The sequence below is a fragment of the Poecilia latipinna genome, unplaced genomic scaffold (assembly GCF_001443285.1).
Source record: "Poecilia latipinna isolate Pla-1442-1.1 unplaced genomic scaffold, P_latipinna-1.0 Scaffold5288, whole genome shotgun sequence".
Classification (NCBI taxonomy): Eukaryota; Metazoa; Chordata; class Actinopteri; order Cyprinodontiformes; family Poeciliidae; genus Poecilia; species Poecilia latipinna.
The window spans coordinates 322-9,342 of NW_015117904.1; the positions used below are offsets into that span (position 1 = coordinate 322).

Genomic DNA, 9,021 nt, shown 5'->3' on the forward strand with positions numbered 1-9,021 from the left:
TAGACATTATTAGAAAGACACATAAAACATTATGCCTGTTATTGTAGAAAACATCACACACTTCTTAATTTAAACTAAATGTGTAACAGGTTGAATGAAACAAAAACAAATGTTCACACCTATTAAAAAGATGCCTAGTTGCTTTTCAGGAAAAGTTCAGGAGTGTCTGGATGCAGCTGTTGGAGAGAAAACAAAATAACTATACAAGGAGAAAAAAATATAAACACCAAAACATGCAAGTCTTCCAATAATTAAATCAATTTTGTTTTTTTTAACAATTTAATTCATTTGTTCTGACAACAAATTTAGAACAGTACTAGTTATATAGTTTTTAAGCTAAGCTACAATAACCGATAAGTTTGCAAGCAGGCTTTTTTTTTTGTTGTTGCAAAAGTCACTTATTTACTCTCAGTGATATTTATTCCTATTTCAGAAACAGGAAAATTAACTATCTGTATGTACAATCCACTGACTTACAATTTATATGAGGCAAGAAGCTTCTGACCCACTGTAACAGTTTATCAACCTAACCTAATCTCAACATGCCTGATTAGAGCACCGAACATGCAACAAATTTAACGCTAACACGAGCCGTCCCCACCCCAGTCTTAAGGTCGTCCCCGNGACGAAGCAACCACAGATCCACCTGCTTCAGTTGTGGTTCAACGTTATGGGTGCTTTTCCTCTACCTCTGTAACATCCAGCTGCCTCCTCTCCATCAACGGTTCTGCTCCTTTTGGCCTGGTTCGGCTCGCAAAGCTCCCTCTGATCGTCCTTTTTCTTTTTCTTTGTTCAGATGTCTCTCGCTTGCTGTGCTCCCATGGACTTTCAGCTGCCCCATCCTAGCTCCCTTTGGCCTTCATCAGCAACGCTCCGGCCTCTCTTCGATCCGCCGTCCCTTTCTTCCCACCACTGACCCTCGTCAGCCCTCCCCTGCTGATCTCGTCACGGACTCCTCCGCCCTGATCGTCTTTTTAAGCTCACCTCCAGGAGAACGCTGCCACCAGTCCGCCAGGGTCGCTCACTTCTGTGTCTCAGCTCGCAGCTGGCTCTCCAGCCTCATCATCCAGCAACCTTGTTGCGCCCATGGGGGTGTTGTCTAGCTTCATGGATTCTTCGCCTCCCTCCTCTACCCCTCCGTTAAACTTATCTTGAGCAAGGGCTGTCAGTCAGCTCACTGATCTATCCGCCCCATGATGACTCCCTTCGGCCTTCATCAGTGACACTCCGGCCCCTCCTCGATCCGCCATTCTCCTCCCCGCCACTGACGCTCGTCAGCCCTCCTCAGCTCGTCTCGTCGTGGACTCGCTCCTATGCCTGGATTGTCTTTCCCAGCTCACCTCCCGGAGAACGCCACCATCAGACCGCCACGCTCACTTCCGAGTGACTGCTCACAGCTGGCTCTCCAGCTTCATCAACCAGCAACTTCGCTGCGCCCGTGAGGGCGGTGTCCAGGTAATGATATACCTTCTCCACTCTCGTTCATATTTTGTTTTCATGACATCAGTTAGGGCACCAATGCTTCCAGCTCCTGTTTATCTGGCCTCCCATTGCCGGTCAGTCTCAGCATCTTTAGAGTCATGATTAGCTCAACTTGTGGTTTGCAGAGCTGGGCTTTAAGCTGTTCTAAATCTCATCGGCTTCGCTTTCTAATGGCACTTGCACAGTGATCTTAACTTTGCGAGTGTTCCGCTTCTCAGGCCGTTCAGTTCGCTGCGTCGCACGTCCTGATAACTTCTGTTCCTCTTTCCCTCATTTTCTGTCAGCTCGAACTCGTATCGAGGAGGCATGGGCATTAAGTAGAAATACCACATTTATAGGATCCGTCAGTCCAGCACACACGACATGAGGGTCATAAAATGAGTCAGCTTTCTTCCATAACTGGATGGCTGCCTAAGCATTGTGGTTCTACACGCAATTGCTGTTGGAGTTGGTTGCAATCATTTTAAGCACACCAGTATTGTGCGGTGTCAATTGGGAGATAGATGGATAGATAATAATGCATTAACTGATTTCCATAAATGTAGCGTACGGCGTAGACTGTTTTGTCACCACCCGTGTGTGTAACATGATTTGTGTGCTTAGAGTGATCATAAACGGCAGAGTACAGTTCCTACGCGAGGCAGCCAGTTCTCCTGTGTGGCAGGGGGCGCTCATGATCCCAGACATTGCGATTCCACAAATGCAGAGTAAGAGACAGTAACAACGAGCTAGCTAGAGCTAGCCTCACATTAAAGTCAGTTCAGCGATACATCTTTAGTTTTTTTTTTTCTCTTACCACCCAATCACCTTTTAATCACAAACCATTAAGCCTAAAACTATATTTCTTTTGTGTGAGAAATATTTGACTGTTCTTTTTTATATATATATATATTTTTGTAGCGTTGTTTTCAGTTGCTATGGCAACGAGCCTGTTCGTAGCTGTGATGCAGAGAGCGAGAAAGTGGTTTTGAGTCATACATTAACAGTTTTCCCCCTTTGCTACGAACACAGCACAAAATTAATATTTACATGTCAGTTTGAGTTAACGGAAGTATTCTATGGTGGCAGCCCTGACATGTATGTAAAAGAATAGTTTTTCTGCCCCCAGCATTGTCCGCATGTGCAAATTTTCCGGTGTAAACAATAACTTGCAGGGGTATATATTTGTAAATCCGATTACGAATGCCTCTCCAGCTATAAACCTTGTTAGCACATTACTGAAGCACACACGCTTGAAACAAGCCTCCTGCTCCCTTATAAGGCTTATGATGATCTACCCACTCCGCCAGGTGGCAGATTAAATATCAACGTATTGGTAACCATAGCTACTTTGACTTTTGCAGCCATCCATTTGTGCCGCACGTCTCATCACCCTTATCACAATAAAAACACCTTGGGATCTATAGAAACTTATCCATGCATTTATCTCCAACCGTATCGATAACTGCAGCAGCGTCTTAATTAAATCCTGGGAGATGCAGCTAATCACTCCAGTTCCAAAGATTTCTCATCGGCTATCTCAGCTTAGAGAACAGACCTTAAACACTGTTTGTTCAGAGACCTCTGATCAGTCTAGCTCCTTAACCCATTAAAGATCTGATCCATCGACCTTCTGCTCCACTCCGGGTCTGACCTGCTCTGCCTCCTCAGAATGAAATGAAGCAGCATTAACTTTGTGCACGTCAAACCTTGGAAAATTTCTGAAAATATAACTTATTTTAAATCTCGCTCAAAAGTCTCCATCTATAGCTGCTTTGTTGCATAATTTATGAATCATTAACGAGTATTTGACAAGTAATGTTAGCACTTGGAAAGGGTGTCTCCTTTCTGTGTGATTCGTGGTACTTCGGGCTAGCCTGCTGCTGCTGAAAGGTTCTACAGGCTACGAATTAAACCTCAATTTGACCACTACCTTTGACTAGTCCCCGCACAGGCATTGCAATCTTTAAGCTGCCTTTTATCCCCACCAAGCCTTCCTCCTTCTCGTCATCCAGCAGTCACCATTACCTCTGTTATCCCCACAGGTCATTCCAACAACTATTCAACAGTATTTCTAAAGTCTTTCACACCATCATGGTACGCCTTAACTAAATTTGGCGCAACTTAGAAATCTTTCCTTCCTCACGATGGGGTCACGTCCTTCACAATTTGTTCTTTCATCGCCACCTTCTACTCCCTTAATCTGCAATTCAACTGCAACATTTTCTAGCGCCTATTATGAAGTACAGACTTTTTGGGGTATCTATTCTTAATTATTGCTTTATATTCGTATGTATGAATATATTTTACATGTTTAGGTTTTTAAGATTCAGTCCTATCTCATTCTAAAAGCACTGATTTGCTGCTGGAAATGCACCATATAAATAAATCGCCTTTCCTCGAGGATCGAGGGGAAAACTGCCACTTACATCGATCACCTAGCACAATTTATCTCAGCAGATGCTTGTTTACTATCCATCCATTCTAGTAATCTATTAGTTTAGAATGCTCAAGGGACAACGCAGGTCCCGGATCTATGCCTGTTTCATGCTGTTCTCAATTTTCACTTTTAAGTCAGCAAGCCCCACCTCAACATCTACGTCCCTCACGCATGAAGTCTCCAGATCAGCCATGTCTTTAAATTTCTTAGAAATCCAAGATTCATGCGAGTTCCCCTTGGCCATTTCCAAGGCCTCATATTTAGTCCGCAGGCAGCCTCCCATTGCCCACAAGGTTCAGTCATAACCCAGTTGCCGATCGTCAGCGGCATCCTCCTCCTCGTACTCTTTTAGACCTCTCTTCCATTCTCACTGCCTTCAGACAATGGGTAAGCATTCATAACAAATCTCTGGTGGTGGAGTACTCCGACATACTAAATATCTATTGTTCAGGGAGTCGGCCGAGCCTAACAAGGCTGGAACAGCCTGCAGACCACAGACATCTATGCTGCACATCGAGGCCGGATCAGCTTGCAAGCCACACCAGCACCGCATCTCTCAGACTCAGTATAGCCTGCATGAGCCGCTAACTAGGCTCGAACAGCCTGCAGGCCACTGCAGTTATCGCCTCGCCTAACAAAGTTCAATATGAGCTTGCAGGCCCGGCTGCCGTGTGCCTAACAAGGCTTCAACAGCCTGCAGGCCATGGCCATCACTGCCTTCCTACCAAAGCTTCGCTAAGCTTGTAGGCCGGCTGCCGTTGCGCCTACGAGATTCGATCAGCTGCAGTCCGCGGCCGTCACCACCCGCCTAACAAAGCTTCACTATAAGCTTGCAGTCCGGCTGCCGTCGTGCCTATGAGGTTCGATCACCCTGCAGGTCTCGGCCTCTTTGCCTCGCCTAACAAAGTTCGTCATGAACTTGCAGGCTGGCTGCCGTGCGCCTAACAAGGTTCAAACAAGCCTGCAGGTCACGGCATGGCCTCGGTCCGGCACCCTCTTTTGGGGGAAGACCTACCTGAGCTTCGTTCGAGCCGATCATTCAAGCTCGCTGCGATTCTCAGCTCACACGTCTTCTGCCAGTGTCAGAGCGCCAAATTCTTGGTCCAATAAAATTGTCTAACTGCTGTTTCTCTCTCTGCGTGAGTCTCTACAGATTGAAATGAAGCCCTAGGCGGAAATTCAACCTGGAAGACTCTTCCAGCATCACCTATCACCACACCTTCACCCCAGCCAATCAAGACGCACCACCTCTCTACCTTGATCCAGTCACCTGGCAAGAGGTCCTTCAAAAGACGAAGCAACCACAGATCCACCCGCTTCAGTTGTGCTTCAACCCATCTCCTCCATGTTTCCACCACCAGCCTCCCAGACGCCCCAGGTCCCCTCAAGACTCCTCTCTCCAAGCTCCGCTCCACCACCAGTGACTGGGCCTGGGGGAAGACCTACCTGCGCTTCGTTCGAGCCGATCATTCAAGCTCGCTGCGATTCTCAGCTCGCACGTCTTCCACCGGTGTCCGAGCGCCAAATTCTCGTTCCAATAAAATTGTCTAACTGCTGTTTCTCTCTCTGCGTGAGTCTCTACAATTGAATTGTAGAAAACACCACACATTTCTTAATTTAAACTAAAGGTTTGAGTAAAACAAACAAATGTACACACCTATTATAAAGATGCCTACTTGCTTGCCAGGAAAAGTTCAGGAGTTTCTGGATGCAGCTGTTCAGGAGAGAAAACAAAATAATCTTATAAGGAGAAGGAAATATAAACACCAAAACATGCAAGTCTTCCAATGATTAAATCAATAATTTGTTTGTTTTTTTTTAACAATTAAATGAAATCATTTGTTCTGACAACAAATTTAGAACAGTACTAGTTATATAGTTTTTAAGCTAAGCTACAATAACCGATAATCAGTTTGCAAGCAGGCATTTCAGCAAAAACTCCCAATTGGAAGAATTGTTTTGCAAACATCACTTTTATTTACTCTCAGTGATGTTTATTCCTATTTCAGAAATAGGAAAATTAACTATCTGTATGTACAATCCACTGACTTACAATTTATATGAGGCAAGAAGCTTCTAACCCACTGTAACAGTTTATCAACCTAACCTAATCTCAACATGCCTGATTAGAGCACCGAACATGCAACAAATTTAACGCTGACTGAAACACGAGCCGTCCCCACCCCAGTCTGACGGTCGTCCCCTGGTCTAACCGCTTCCCTCCGCCCCAGTTTACGTTCGTTTGTCGCTCGACCCCCCCACACTCCCCACCACCTCCTCTAACTACCCCCTACTCCTGGCGACATTTTCCATATTCTAAAACCCCAAACTTGACATGGAAAGTATATTTACCGAAGTTAAATGGCCACCTGCTTTTATGTTAACAACCGGGTCATCAAATCATGTTTAGCAAATAAAACAACTGCAGCTTGACATTTTTAAAAAGCAGGATTGAGACATAAGTAGCATGACGCCATGAACGGATAGCTTTCACGCGCCCAGTTCAGTTTGACTTGACTTGTATGAGTTTGGTCAAATAAATAAATAATAGTAATACAGCAGTCACCTGTACTTTTACTTTTACAATACACAAGCAAACGCAGCATTTTAAAAATAATATATACCTTTTTTGTAAAAAAAAAAAAAAAGACTGCAAAACAGTTTGCAATTATAGACTGTGCCAGGAGTCTCACGAAGTCAAATGAAGTCAACTACAAATATTTCAAAACATTATTCACAGAAAAGAATGTGTTTTTATTTATTTTGCCAGGGAGGTTCCAGAAAGGTAACGCCAGCTCTTAATCCAACCGAAGTCCAAAAGATATATGTTCCAGGGTCCGGCTAGCGAACTTGAAATGTCATATGACCAGTTTTTGCGTTTGCGAAGTTTCTTGTTCCCATGATGCAATGTGTAAAATTGAAAATACAGTACAAATACCTGTAAAACTAAAAACGGAAAAATTCCTTCAAATTTCTACGGTACATTTACCCGTTTTTTTTACATTTTTTTTACAGTGTAGCTACAAAGCATTTGCAGTATGCTACCTATGAATATTTAGTTTGAAGCTATGACTTTATAAAATGAAGTCATTTATTTTCTCTTATTAACTCAATAACCATTATGTCTGTTCATTTTTGGCTGTGTAACTTCACAAATGGCACCCAATCGAACATATATTTGACTTTTCGGTAACACTTTATTTGAAGGGGGTTGACTAAGACTGACGTGACGCCGTCATAAACATGTTATAACACCTGTCATGAACATGAATAAGCCTTCATGAATATTTATGACTGTTGTCATAAAGCATCATTGGTAAATTATGACACTTTTAATACAAAGTTGACATTATTCAAAATGTCTTTGTTATGACAACTTGATATTAACCAGGAAATCATTGCTGTTTAAACTTTACCTTTAATAACATAAAGTTACCTAATTTTTAAAGTGCAATCAGTAATACTTTTATAACAAATTTATATCAGTAATGATTTCTTGGTTAATGTCAAGTTGTCATAACAAAGACATTTTAAATAATGTCAACTTTGTATTAAAAGTGTCAGTTTACCGAATGACGCAGAATTAACAGTCATAAATATTCATGAAGGCTTATTGATGTTTATGACAGGTGTTATGTCATGTTTATGACAGTGTCATGTCAGTCTTATTCAACCCCCTTCAAATAAAGTCTTACCGACTTTTCATATTACAACAACATGCAGGAATTTCACAAACATTTCCTCAAACACATGGTCTTTTGGTTTGTTTCCTGTCAGGCTAACTGGATAGTGAACTCTTCAAGCAAAATCGAGTGCCAGACGAAAGGCAAGAGCATCGAGGTACACTACAGCACATTAAAATAAAGAAATTATAAGTTTTTCCCCTCAGTTTTACAGTCTGTTTATAGAAATAGCTGTTCTAACAGGAATGTGACAACTACATCAGGATGATGCACACTCTGGATGATGGCAGAATTCTGGCTTGTGGAACCAAGGCATTCGAACCTACCTGCACACACCTGGTACGTTCCTCCCATACCTAAGGCTGGAGTTGTTGTCCTGTAGTTCCAGAACCATCGGCTGGGCAGTTGCTGTGTAGGAGGAATTTAGTTTATTGCAATAAAACAGGAAAGGATGTAAAAGCATGGATCACTAAGGTATTAGAGTTTTGCATTGTTTTTTCATTTTACCCTCAGAATTAAAACAGATTTATGGAAGAATAAGTAATATCCATCCATTCATCCATCCATCCATCCATCCATTTTCTTACACCCTTGTCCCTAGTGGGGTTAGGAGGGATGCTGGTGCTTCTCCAGCGAACGTTTCAGGCGAGAGGCGGGGTTCATCCTGGACAAGTCGCCACTCCATCGCAGGGAATAAGTAACATAATTTCTAAATTATAAATTCTTCAATGTTTCTTCAGATGGTCGACAAAGGACATATCACCATGGAGAACACAACTCACAGTGGCAGAGGGAAAATTCCCTTTAGCCCCAAAGAAAAATTTACCTCCATAATGGAAGGTTGGTGCAACACTTTTTATCCCAGGCCTAATGATGTTTCGCTCAGTATCTCAGTGCTTCCTGGTCTGGATTCATCATGTCTTATGTTCTTGTGTAAATTGGTCTGGACTCCTTATGTTGTGTGTCTTGTGTGGACCGTAACAGTTCTTGACCAAACAGCCGGTGAGCATTGAGAAACTTCATCCTATGAAATGTTTAGTTGTTTTCCTATGTCTCCATGGTTGTACATTTACTCATATCTACATACAACATCAACCAGTGAACCAGTGCTGCTTCTTCTCAGATATCTCATTCTCTTCTTGATGCTTCAAAGCCTTCAGAGTATAAAAAAAGTTAGTTTGGGGGTTTTGGGTTGCTGGATTGTAACCAGTTAAAAAACGGAGGAAACAGGAGCAAGAGAAAAAACAAATGGAGTTGATTAGATAATCAAAGTAACTTTTAAACTCAGGCTGTTTATTGGTTCACCACAAGTTTATGACCCTAATTATGGATACTGTTTGTAAAGTTAATCAATAATTAACAGCAATAATTTCTTTTCACATTTTATTTAACTTTTTATTTCATGCACTCAAATGTACATAGGAAAAGTTCATGTAA

General features: G+C 42.4%; 1 long non-coding RNA gene across 1 annotated transcript; it reads left to right on the forward strand.

The window, feature by feature from the left end:
- The first annotated feature begins 7,704 nt into the window (after positions 1 to 7,704).
- On the forward strand, positions 7,705 to 8,439 carry LOC106943420 (uncharacterized). The gene is made up of 3 exons (XR_001423909.1): positions 7,705 to 7,741; positions 7,828 to 7,923; positions 8,325 to 8,439. It is a non-coding gene; the product is annotated as an uncharacterized LOC106943420 (long non-coding RNA).
- The last annotated feature ends 582 nt before the right edge of the window (positions 8,440 to 9,021 follow it).